This window comes from Lissotriton helveticus, chromosome 1_2 (genome assembly GCF_964261635.1).
Source record: "Lissotriton helveticus chromosome 1_2, aLisHel1.1, whole genome shotgun sequence".
In the NCBI taxonomy this organism is placed as follows: domain Eukaryota; kingdom Metazoa; phylum Chordata; class Amphibia; order Caudata; family Salamandridae; genus Lissotriton; species Lissotriton helveticus.
The window spans coordinates 311,848,845-311,863,020 of record NC_136058.1 but is presented as its reverse complement, the minus strand read 5'-3'; positions in this window follow the sequence as shown (position 1 = coordinate 311,863,020).

Genomic DNA, 14,176 nt, shown 5'->3' with positions numbered 1-14,176 from the left:
ATGAGCAATTCATAAAATGCAAATAAACATTTTAGCCAATAATGAGAGTAGTGAGTAGTATTAAAGGGATTTATTTTCCAATAAAAATTTAGGAATCTCTGACTCATCATTCAGTAGTCAGGTATCAATCAGGTTACAGAATTGATAATAGAAAAATTAAGTTAGCACAAAGCATTATAATTTGCAAACAGCGCGTTACATAAAGGAAAAAAAAATATTTTCTAAGACAGTGGGACTCAAATGATGTCAGTCAGAACTCCTGAAAAATTCTAGATCAAGAGTGAGTTAGCATAAGCCAATCAATAATTAATAATTGCAGAATCTTCCATGAAGGAAAAAAAGAATAGAGCAAATATGTCATGGCAAATCCAGAATAGTCAAAGCAAAAATCAGAATGTAACTAAGCCTACAACTAATCTGCCTACGTTCTGCTCTCCATCAAGGTCTTCCCTCTCCTTCTCTGCATCTTTAAATCACTTCTCTTCATTTCTGCGTTGGAGTCTGACACCCCTCTGCAGCCTTGCATCTCTAAATTTCTGTCTGTCTGTCTCTCTCAAAGGGCTCCGAAAGTCTTCCTGTCTGTGTTCTGGAAAGAATTCTCTCTCCACTCTCCTCCCTCTCTTCTCTCTGAAACTCCTAACTAGGATCGCGTTTATCAAATAATAATGTTACAAAGTATGTGGCGTGATTTTCTCTTCCTCCAACTGGAATCCAGCATTCTCCAAAAGGATGCCTCCACCCATCTGCAGATTTCATATGTCATCTCTCGGACAGGCAAAGATCCTTCCCACGGTACATTCTGCATCTTATTTAATACAATTTCATCTCCTAACCTTCCTTTTAAGAGAGACATTTTATTTCTAACTATACACATAACATGAGCTGCAAGAAAACCTTTTTTTTAATTAAGCAAGAAACATTCAACTTGGTAATGCACTTTTAAAATAGGTGTTTTTCTGTTCTCACTAAAGCAAATAATTAAATGAGGCTTTGTTCAACATTTCCAGAAACTACAGACATAAAGCTCAGACCGAGGTCACAGCTGTAAATTATGCCACTGTTCTCTTCACATGGAGAGAAAAACATTCCTTTGCTTATCTTTAAGGTCGACAGAAACTAACAGAGCAAGCTATATCACGAGCTGGTTCTGTTTTCTACATTATAAAATGTTGTGCTAATTCAAATACAAGTTATTTTCTACTAAGGCACATTTAACAGTTTTCACAAGTTAGAGTAACATTTTCATTGTGAGAACAACATCTAACTAAACACATTTAAATCAAACTATGAATTACTTGCACGTGGGTTACATAAATTGCTAAATGAAAGTGTCTGGCTAAAATCTGTGAGTTTCAGAGCTCATGTTTTCACTTTGTGGCACAGAAATGTACCTGTCACTTTCCAGAAGCATTTTTTAATTTCTGAAGTAAAGGCAGGTTTTCCATTAGTAAAGAAAGTACAGGTTTAGGCTCTTTCAATATGATTGAACTTCACCAATTAATTTTCTGAAGACGCATTTGGGCTAGTCCCGAACATTTGCTATATTGAAGTGTGCGGGAGGAAATTCTCAGGTAACCGAATGCAACTAAACTCCCCTGGACCAAATTTGTCAAGGACTCCCTAACGGGATGGGCTTGGATAATCTCTGGCATGATCCAGTGGGTTGCTGCACTTTATTTACAGTGAAGGAGTTAGAAAATTGATTTAATATTTGTAAACTCAACCATCTTTTATTGCACGCACAAGCCATTTTATCTATTTCTTTTTTAGTGGTAGAAGATAATTACCAGCTCGAAAACCTCTGTGATGAGATAGGTCCGAATTTAGCAAAAAAAACTTTTTCCAGTTTAGACATGGAAATTTGCCCCTTCATGGTTTCATATCGAAATGGTTAGGATATCATGCCAAAATGGTTAGGACATCAAATAGTACTGTCCAGGGGTGTCTAATGTGTGTTTATAAGGAGGATGTACCCCATTTTCTATTCCTTTGTAAAGCATATAAAGGAGCAGGTGCAAAGTGGCTGATTCCTATTTGCAGAAAGCTTGGCACAACAAGGAACAAGGAAGCCTATAGGACGTTTCAAACTAGCACCACCCCATATTTGGTATATGCCAGATCTAGATATCTGTGTTATGCTTGGTTGATAAGAAACAGGATTGTTGAAACTAACTTAATTGGGCCCTTTTATTGGATTTTACATATCTATTTTCGTATTCTATTGACTTGGTGTGCGTTTTACTTTTTTATTTTTACTTGATGCTGATTTTAACTTTTGGCAAACTTTGTATTTTCTACTGTGCACCTCTTTTATGGTACATTACCGAAACAAAGAGTGTTATGATGATGTAAATATTCAACATCCAACCTTCTACTCAGACATCCATTCATCTAATCATTGTCACATTCGATCTCTCACCTTTTCAATGGCCCAAACATGCACTCTTCGATCGATAAAGCATCACTTTCAGCTATATAAATACAAGTCAAACTTATTGGCTTTGTCAGCTATTGTTCTGTTTACTTCTTATGTAGTTCCAGGTGAATGATGTCTTTCTTATGCATCTTTTTCTAGTGTGCCCTGTTGCTGCTACATCGAAGACTCCTCCCTCTGGTACTGTGCACGACTCTGGGGATTTAGGGCACAAATTCTCAGAAAGAAGATTGTGCGAAGCTTTGTCACTGCCTAACGTGGCCACTACTCTGAAACGAAAGCACCATTCTACTGATCTGACAAGGTAAGAAGCCTGTCCTTTAAAAAACATACAACTCATTCTTTCTTGTAAACATGTATGGAAGTCAGTGTTTCTGAATATGAGGCATTAATGGAAGAAACTGTGACATCGAAGCAGAGCACTCTCAATAACACTGAATATGGTCATTTGTAATCGAATCTCTCAAAATCAGACAGATTAGCATACATCCAGTGTGACTCTGGGCTCAGGTCAACCTAATTCTCTGCAGAACTCTACTAGGGGCATAACTTCAGGGGAGTTGGGGGTACTTGGGGTGTGACTGACAACCCCCAAATAAATACATTCTTGGCTTAGTAGTTGAGTCTAGAGGTTCTACGTCGGGTCTGCTATGTCTGTTAATATTTCTTGTCATCCTGAGTTCACTAAGAATTTCTAATTTGTTTTAATTTTTTGGCTCAGGAACGTTAACTATTAAGGCCCTGTTTTAAAAAGATTTTGCATTGGTGTTGGGGCACTTTCTTGAGGCAGCCTGACACAAAATCCTTGTCTGGCATTTACAAACCATGCCCATATAGTTTTTTATGGCTTTGTAAAAAAAGGCAATGTGGGGTCGCTGATTGCACTGCCATTCATTTTTTTTTACGGAGGTTTATATAGCGAAAGTTTGACCGTAGGTATCGGGTATCAGAGCCTTTACATAGCATCAGTTGCGTTACTTGAGGACACATTCATTTTTGTTGGGCACAGTACTTTTTTTGTTACTTTCTGTCAGATAGGCATTCCATGAGTGGTGCATGGGCGTTCCTGTGCACCCAACCATGGATTTTGATGCAAATCCTTATTTACAAACAGTTGTGGGCATGGGTTTCCTCAAATGGTGCACCTGCCTGAGGCTGGCAAGAAGGAGAAATATCTCCGCCATGGGAAACAGCCTGAACAACGAATCCTTAACAACGAGTGTATTAAACAACGAATCCTTAACCACGACCTTTACCAGAACCACAAACTCATTAACAACTACTGTACACTAACAACAACCACCTGAACCACGACTTATATTTTTAATAATTTAGGAATGTGTAAAATTCATTTGTGAATTTCAGGATTTTAATTACGATGTAGAAATATTAGTTTGTTAGAATTTGGCGTTTTAGGTCAATAGCTGGCAGTGTTGGTTAGTTTTACAGTGATGTGCTTAAGAACCGTGCACAATGCGACTTATCACTGCTTGTAAAAGTTGAAAAAGTTACAAAACGGTGGATGTGCGTTTTTTTCTATGTTTAATTTAAGTGAATTAGTTAAAAAAAAAATCTGTAGTGCAATTGATTTAAAAAAATAATAATTTTATAAGAGACCTTTTGTGAAATGGCCATTGGAGTTTTACAAATCTTTTAAAAAAACTAGTTGATCAAAACAAAACATGTTTTCAGTTGCCCCTAAATATACATTTACCCACGAAGTTCCATCAGGAGTTTACAACTGTTTCTTAATTAACTATTATTATATAACATCCCCTGGATCTGATGTTTAAAGTCTTAAACAAGTTTGAAAACGCTCCTGACTTAACATAACTGGGTGCGAGTCACTTGGCCACATGACTAATAATTGTTTTTGATCTCTATAAGGGAGACGTTTGCAGTATGCTTGGAATCGCTGGCTGACCTTTAGAACAATCACTTGGTGGGGGCAAGCATGGTCGGACAGCACATGTAAAAAAAGATTATTAGATTGAACATTTAAAAAATATTGAAATAAAAATGTTTAAGTTATCCATGAATCAAACATGCGATTTTTAAAACGTAGTGATGAATTCAGGAAATATGAAAAATGATTAATTTTCGTGGTTTAGGCATTAGTTGTACAGAAAGTAGTGGTTTGGCTTTGGTAATGCTTTAGCCTTCGTGGTTCAGGCATTCGTTGTTTACGTGGTAGTTGTCTAGTCATACAACCCTCCGCCACATTATTATTATTTTTTTTTTTTTTTTTGTATGTTCTTATATAGCGCTCGAATCACCCGGAGGCATCTCGGCGCTTGCCTTGGGAACCCGTCCTGGCTTTTCCCTGTGAGATAGCCTCTACAGGGCATCCCCAAGGTGAAAACCAGGCATCCCGCCGCGGGGGGCCGTTGTGGAGATTAAGCAAGCTTAATGCCCAGAGTTGCAGAGTGAGAACCCATGATTAGGGCAGGCACCGGAGCGAGAATTATCGAGTCCATGGACATTTTTAGCTCAAGACCCTGCCGCGTCGGGAAATGAACCCTGGTCCCGGGTCTGACCTCTGCTCCAGGGTCTGCCTGCTCTAACCAGTGAGCCACACTTCTCCACTATCTCTTTGCATGTGTGCTGCACATTTTTTATCATATATTAAAAATATATTAATTGTTGAAAAACTGTTCTTGTGAGATATATATGTAAGAGTTGCATACATACATTTAGTTTAGCTATTTTGAGGTGGTGTTAACATACTCTGGCCATCCTAGTGACTGGCCTGGTAAATATGACGAATTTTCCACCCCCCAGAGTTATAGCAATACCAGGAATACTGGTTATTCCGAGAGTGGTACATCTAGCCATTATGAGTTGTAAACTGAGAAATGTGCAACAACCCAGAATTAATAATAATTCTTGGTCTAATTCCTGATTTTGGGACAGCCTTTCACCCTCTGCTTTCAGCAGCCGAAATCTCCATGTGAAAGTGAAGAGATTTTCGTGTTTCCACAGATCTCATAATTCCAATGTGGCCAGTAGCGGCTGCTACTCGTAATGGAGGCCTCTGCCAGGTTCTCCATCACTGTATGTTTCATAGATACACATGACTAAATGTATTCCCTGGGCCCGATTCACAGAATGAACTTAAGACTCAATCCTAAACTTACTACTATTTTGGTATTCACAGAATGCACTGACTACTTTTGGCATTCACAGAATGCACTTACTACTTTTGGTATTCACAGAAGTTAGGATTTTGTCTTAAGTTTGTCTTAAGACAAACTTAAGACAAACTTAGACAGACTTAAGTTAGGAGTTTGTCTTAAGTCTATCTTAAGTCTGTCTTAAGTCTGTCTTAAGTCTGTCTTAAGTCTGTCTTAAGACAAACTTAAGACAAAATCCTAACTTCTGTGAATACCAAAAGTAGTAAGTGCATTCTGTGAATGCCAAAAGTAGTAAGTTCATTCTGTGAATACCAAAAGTAGTAAGTTCATTCTGTGAATACCAAAAGCAGTAAGTGCATTCTGTGAATACCAAAATAGTAGTAAGTTTAGGAGTGAGTCTTAAGTTCATTCTGTGAATCGGGCCCAATGTATGTGCTTTAGAATCCCTTTTGAATACATGGCGGTAATAAAGTTCATACATTTGATACAATGGTGTTTACAGCCTATAAACCTCAATATTTGGGTTTGCACCACATCCGTTGAGGTGGGCAGATTTAGGACTCTACTAGCACTAAAGGCCACCATACCCCAGAGGGTCCATCACTCATCATGTAAGTAGGAATCTCTTGCTGAACTGTACACTTAGGGGCAGATTTATGGGAATGTGGCATTCAGCAGCAGAACAAGTCACCTTGCTGAGCTGCCCTACGAAAAAGGCAGGAATACACCATACTTATCTAATACGGTGCATTTCTCTTCTTTCCCCCTGCACTGGTGTCGTTTCCGCTGCCTAGTGGCGACACAGTCACCCTAGCACCATGGTGCAAGGTTTGTCAGCAGGATTGTTTTTGTGCAGGAAGGGGCACCTTTCTGAACAAAAACAATCCTGTGAGGCTTTTTATTCTTTCTATGTGTGCTGCAGAATGCAGCACACATGGAGAGAGGAACAAACACAGAGAAATAAACGTATTTCTCCTCATTGTGTCTCCCCTGGAGGGGCGTAAGGCTTTGGCGTATGCCCAGGTTGACACATTCTTGTAAATCTGGGGAAGCGTCAAAATCCATGGGAGTTGCTTGGGAACACCCAGCACAACACTCACGGAGCGTGTCCCTATTGCAGAGTAAGGCAACGCAGCGGTTTGTGCTGCCTTGCGTTACTCTATATCTATGAAGCCTTTCAAAGCCACGCAGAGTCATAAATATGATTTTGTGATTTATCTAGCGGGGGGTCAAATAAAGTGACACTATGGTGGCACAAGAGGCTCATAAATATGCCCCTTAGTAGACATAGGGTCTCATTTACGAGCCCGTTGCGCATGGCAGTGCCGCAAACAATCTTGCAGCACTGCCCTGCATCCAAAGAAAAGGACAGGAATGCACTGGGCCTGATTCACAGAATGAACTTAAGACTCAATCCTAAACTTACTACTATTTTGGTATTCACAGAATGAATTTACTACTTTAGGCATTCACAGAATGAATTTACTGCTTTTGGTATTCACAGAAGTTAGGATTTTGTCTTAAGTCTGGCTTAAGTCTGTCTTAAGTCTGTCTTAAGTTTGTCTTAAGACAATCTTAAGACAAAATCCTAACTTCTGTGAATACCAAAAGTAGTAAGTGCATTCTGTGAATACCAAAATAGTAGTAAGTTTAGGATTGAGCCTTAAGTTCATTCTGTGAATCGGGCCCACTATCTCTATGAGATAAGGCTCATTCCTGTCCTTTCCCCTGCGCAGGTGCACCGTGGGCTGACATGCGCCAACGCAGGTACCCTTGCACCATGGTGCAAGGGTGTCTGCATTGTAAGAGCAATTGTTATTGTTGAGGCAGGGGCACCTGAGAGTTGTTTTCCTCTTTCTATTTGTGCTGCATTTTGCAGCACACAGTACAGTGATTCTGTTCGTATAACAAATAGGATTGTCAGAAACACATTCACAAACAGGTATACTCTGCAATGTACACAGCACTTATGCAAAAAAGAATACTACAATTGGTTCCAGGCAGAGCTTTAATCTACCAATTTAACCTACGACTTGGCAGACTGGGGAATACATTTGCAAGTAATCTCTTGGGGAATAATAAAATTACTTGTTGAATAATAAAAATGGAAAACATGTATTCTGTAAAAAGAGTAACTGGATTAAATACTTTCACAAAATAAGCACATTGAGAGGCCTCATGTATAAACTACAGGTGCACTTTGAATAATGCTACTTATTTACTCATTTACTACTCATGCTACTTATATGCAAAATGAACAGAAAGCATTTTCTACTTTGAAAATATTTGGTACATTTTCACACTTTGTCAAATCAGCAAGATCTTCTGGAACCAGCTAGAGAACTCCGAGGAATCAAGGACAAGTTAACTTTCTATGGGGCATATTATCAAGACAGGGGATAAAATTATCGCCGCTTTAGCGGCAGAAAACTGCTGCTACAACGGCGATAATGGTCTTGATAATATGCTCTATGGAATTCCAATTTAAGCCCATGTTAGATGTGAAGGACATCTAACCTGATCTTCAATTGGAATAACATATAGCATATTATCAAGCCCATTATCACCATTTTAACGGTTTCTGCCACTAAAGTGTCGAACATTTTATCGCCTGTCTTGATAATATGCCCCTATATTTCCGGAAGAGAATCTTAATGAGTGGAGCCCAGACAGTCTCTTATGGCTTCATGCTATCCCCTAGGGATAGCATAATTTGCCCATGACAGAAGAAAAAGTGTTTAATAAGACTGCAGCCCTCCAAAACTTTACTCGATGTCCTTCTCAAGTCAGAAGCAATTGCTTAACAGACATGTTGCAAAGCTGCAATAACTAATGTTTTTCTTTTTAGTAAAATGCTACTGCATCAAATGTCCTTCACGAAGTTGAGGGTGTGTGGAATCAACATAAAAATGTACAACAGCATTGAGTTTTGGACATAGCTGCCATTATGGTGTTCGCAAACAGTTTGAAACTCCACCATAAAAGAATATTGACTGGGGCACTGTAGAATGAACCTCATAATATGTGAGACCCCATAGGAGATGATGAGGGGAACCTCATGGGGTGGATAAAGCCCAAATTCTCCAGAACATATGGTGGAAATGCAAATAAACGTTTTATTTGTTTAAAGAAATTGTCATTTGTGATCCTAAAACTTGACAGGCCAGTTATGTTCACAACCTTCTCATAATTGTTTTAAATCATAAGCGGTTTGTGTTGGCCCTACCACATTCCATCCCTTTTACATGCATTAAAGAAGGATTTTGGTCCTAAGGGAAACAAAGGGGCATATTTACAAGCCCCTATCACCACCACTACCTCACTTTTAGTGATGTTGTGGTGGCAATAGGGGCTTCGCCATATTTACAAGGAGGTATTAAGTCACTTAACGTGGTTTAATGCTGCCTTGTAAATAAGGCCCCCTTTTATGCTATACTTAGCGTGAAATGGGAGGCCAATGGGTGTTGCGAGGGGTGTTCCACCGCAACACCCATTGATTTTGACGCTGCCCCATATTTACAAGGGCAGTGTACATAGGAGGGAGTGCCAAAATTAAGACCAGGGAAAACTTTGTTTTACCCTGGCGCAACAAGGAGAAATGTTTAATGTTCAGCATACATGGAGACAGCAAAACCCCAATTAATATTTATGTACAGGAAGGTCCTCCTTCCTGCACATAAACAATCATTTTAAAAAAATGCTGTTTTGCAACTTCTATGCGTGCTGCATTATGCAGCAGACATAGAAATTACAAAACGGCATTTGAAGATTGTTTATGTGCAGGAAGTAGGACCTTCGTGCACATAAACAATCTTCTCCTCAACATAGGCACTCTAGCACTATGGTGCAAGGGTGTCAGCATTGGTACTAGGCAGCTAAATTTGGCACCAGTGCTAGGGGAAACGCAGGGCTTCACCATATTCTTGTAAATATGGTGCAGCCCTGGGTTTTTTAAAGTGACGGAGCGTAGCGTTAAGCCAAGGAGGCTAACGCCACACTACGCCACTTAACTTGTAAATATGCCCCAAAATGTTTTAGCAATGTAGTTGCATCAGCTTTCGAAGTTGCTCGATACTGTCATCGACCCCACTTTGTGTTGTGCACTATAACTTAGCATCAAATGAGCACTAGTTCTAGGCTGTAGTGACGTAGGTCCAGGGTGGGTGGAGGCATTTTTCCATGTGAACATTTTTTCTAATGAATGTTATTTGTGTGTGACTGTGACAGTTTATATGTGTATATTTCTAATGAATGTTATTTGTGTGTGACTGTGACAGTTTATATGTGTATATTTCCGAAATATGTCAATTTACGAAAATATATAATTTTATAATTTCACACTTTTATTTTACTGCTCATAAATTCACTAAATTGAACAGTTTCAATACTGTTATATATTCCAAGCCATAGGCTTCTCTACTAGCCTCAGGCACACATTTTCTGTTGAATCTAGGAGTAACATCAAAAAGAACTTACCCAGAAGAAGGCAAATTTGTGCTTGGTATTAGAAATATAAGAATGCCTAGGAAGGATAACTTAATTTTGTATGCGACTACCCTGGCTCGCTTGATTATTTGCAGGAATAACCGGAAGTCTGAACAATCCATGCATGATCTTTGGGGGTATGAGTTATTCATGGTTGAAACCATGGAGAAGTTCATTTGCTCTTTTAACCAGCAACTCAAAGACCTACAATCAATTTGCCAAAATGAACCATAGCTGTGCGAACGTGGGAGTAAGTCACACACCGGTGTATTGCAATTAAAGTTAACTTATAATGGTGGACCATGAGATGCCACATGATGAATTCAAATTGATATAAGATATATGGAGCACATAATGTTCAAGTGAAATGTATGCTTATTAACGATAAGGTAAATAATATAATAAAATAGATGCTTTAGATACAAAATAAGGGTCATAGGCAACAGAAAGTGAATTTTGGATCACAATCTGTGCTTCTGAATTATAAAATTGCTCTGGTTTCCATGGTTTATCTGCCTGCCCCCCCCCCCCCCCGTAGTGGGAGCCATTCTGCACCTTTGTGATGAGGCGATGTAAGACGAGAGGTAAAAACCATGGGGCCATATTATCAAGCCTGGGCGATAAAAGGGCGATAAAATTATCGCCGCTTTATCGGCAGGAAACTGCCACTAAAGTGGCGATAATGGGCTTGATTAAAGGCTCTATGGAATTCCAATCGAAGCTCATGTTAACTGTCCTTCACATCTAACATGAGCTTCAATTGGAATTCCATAGAGCCTTTAATCAAGCCCATTATCGCCACTTTAGCTGCAGTTTCCTGCCGATAAAGCCGCAATAATTTTATCGCCTTCCTTGATAATATGGCCCTCGGTGGACAACTACTACTTAGTCTTTAGTTACATCATGGTTGATCTGAATATGGGCCCCACACTTCATCTACTTGGTTCCCACTAAGTTTGCAAGTGAGCAACCTCCTGCTCCACTTATAGATGCTACTCTAATGGGTATGCATTAGTTGGGCCTGCTGTAATCTTGTACATTTGAGTCTACTGGTAAAGGAGATCACCAACGCCAATGGCTACTGGTCTGCTACAGAGAGTTCTCCGGATAGCTCACCCATGTAAATTTCATGAATGCGTTTTGCCTAGTGTAGTGATTCTTAACCTTTTGACTTCTGTGAATCCCCTCTTAATAATTACTGGAAACTGGGAACCCCATGTGAATCACTGTTAGAATCTGGAGACCCCCACATAGTCATTACTGGAATCTGGGGACCCAAGCCTAAGCAGCTTTGATGATTAGAACCGCCAAACAATGCACAAAATTACAGAATTAGTCATCCATCAAAGACATACAGAAATAATGAAATATTTTGTTTAATTCACAAACAAATATTAAAAAATCAAAAGTTTAATGGTGAAAATGACGTTTTATGAGACGACCCATTGTCCACGCTATTTAGTGTCTGATGCACTTGAACTGTTCCCACAAATCAATCTGAGGATACCAACTAACTTGTAGCCTCCAGTTTCAAAATCCTTCACATTTACAGAAATGTTTTCAATTTTCAATTTACATTTTGCTTCTTTATCTACACTTTATTAATCTGTTATTATTATTTTATTTAATTAAATAAGCATTTGCAGAACCCCTAACTAGATTTTGCAGACTCCCAGGGTTCCCCGACAGCATTTTAAGTACCGCTGGACTAGAGGAAAGTGATCAGCTGTGCTCAATACTTGATATAAGTAATTCTACAACCCCCACTAGAAGACGACTTTCTGGGGCATATTACCAACAAGTAGTGATATTTATTGCTAAATAGGCTTAGCGACTATTTTTTGATCGCTGCCTATCGCTGGTTATGTTAGCGGAGAAAACATGCTATTAGCAACGTTTTTCTACATTGTGCTAAAATATCCAGCGATAGCAGCGAAATGCGTGAATATCGCTGAGAATACAGCGATATTCACGCATTAGCAACAAAATGCTCTTAGCCATGTTATCCACCTCCCATTGGATAAAATGGCTAAGAACTGGTCTGGGCGGGTGTTAGTATTTGGAGATATTCGCGCTTAGCGCAAATATTTCCAACGCTACGCCTGCCTTGCTAATAGGCGATAGCAACGTTAGCGACTGCTTTCAGTCGCTAACTGGTTGGGTACGCCCACTTTGCATGTCATTAGCGATAAACATCGCTGATATGCAAAGCGGGCCCCAAACCGCTCGCTATCGCCTAAAAGCTGTCGCTAACATCAGTTAGCGACAGCTTGCTAATAGGGCGATAGAATTATTGCCGCTTAGCGGCCGAAAACGGCCGCTAAATCAGCGATTATTGCCTATCGCCCCCCTTGGTAATATGCCCCTCTGTATTTTGCGAAAATGAGGTGGGGGAAGCATAATTGTTTGTGATGATGTTCCCTTCATACTGTTCTCCTAAGTATGATTGTGCAATGCAGTTGTAAACTGTAAACCGAATAATGAGCTATCGAAAAAAATATATATATACAACCCTAAAGCCAAGCCTCTTTCCTTATGAAATTAAGCTTGTGCAATATTCTGAACTTGCTTCCAATTGTGTTTAAAAATTGTACTACTTAAACTAAGCCAATCTGAGTGCTAATCATTTCTGCATACACAATATAATCAGGTTGCATGTGAATATTCAAGAGCCTCTGTGGGAGGTCTTCTCTCAAAGAAGAAAGGATATGAAGTTCCAAGAAGAGAATACACCTTGCTACAATGAAAGTAGCAAAATACTTGGCTCCAAAGTAGCTCTACTCTGTGATATTTAGCTAAACCTGTGGTTTACCTAGAGGCTCTTTGATTTTATTTTATTTTATTATATTTATAAAGCACGACCTGATGCCAGAGGGCGTCTTGGGTCTACCAACAAAACAGTAGGAAAGATTTCAGAAAGTATATGAGGGTAGAAAACAAAGGGGCATATTACAAAGCAATAGCGATAATTATCGCTATTGCTTGGTTAGAGACAACATTTTACCGCTGAGCTGCGGCGATTTTTACCGCAGATAAACCTTGTTATTACCAAGGTTTATCGCAAATGCGATAAAAAACGGCCGCAATGATTGAATATCGCTGAAAAGTCAGCGATATTCATGCATTACCGAGCTAATGCTCTTAGCCATGTTATCCACCTCCCATTGGATAACATGGCTAAGGACTGCTCAGGGCAGGTGTTAGCTTTTGGAGATATTCGCGCTTAGCGCGAATATCTCCAAAAGTTGGTAATAGGAGATAGTGATGTTAGCTACTGTTTCCAGTCGCTAACATCTTGGCACGCCCACTTTGCATGTCATTAGTGATAAATATCACTGACATGCAAAGTGGGGCCCAAGATGGTCGCTATCTCCTACTAGCTGTCGCTAACTGGTGTTAGCGACAGCTAGGTAATAGGGAGATAATTTTATCTCCGCTTTCTTGGCTTTTAAAGGAGATAAACCCCCTTGATAATATGCCCCAAAATTAATTATTCAGCAAACCGTATTTACAGAGCAAAAAGCCATGATTGGATGGCCTTTCTAAATGATAGCAGGTCGAATGCATACTTCAGATGAGTGGGTAGAGTGGTCTAAAGTCTGGAGGTATAGGAGACAAAGCTCCCGCCACCCAACCGCGAGAGCCGAAATCCCTTGGCTTTGGAGGAGCGAAGATTTCTTTGAGGGATATCTCAGAAGAACGTACGTTTAAGATATTGTAGTCCGGAGTTATGTAGGGCCCTGAAGGCAATACATAAAGCTTTAAAATCAATCCTCTTCGTCATGGGAAGCCGATTAAGAGAAAGGAGTGCTTGTCTCGCGGACTGCCGTCTGGGAATATATTTACTAGAAGTTAGGGCGCAGGCATTCTCAAGAACCTGATGCCTGGCCAGGGGACCATTCTGTAATCTGACAAACAAGGGTCTTGCAGTAGTCCAGCCTGGAAAGAATAAGAGCTGCAAGAACAATTTTCTGAAGGAACTGATGTATAAAAGGAAATATTTTTCTGAGCATTCTTAGAATGTAAAAGGTGGATGAGATGATGGCATTTACTTGTTGTTTAAAAGATAGGATTGTATTTAAGATAACACCTAAATTCTTAGCCTTTATTGCTGGAGGGAGCA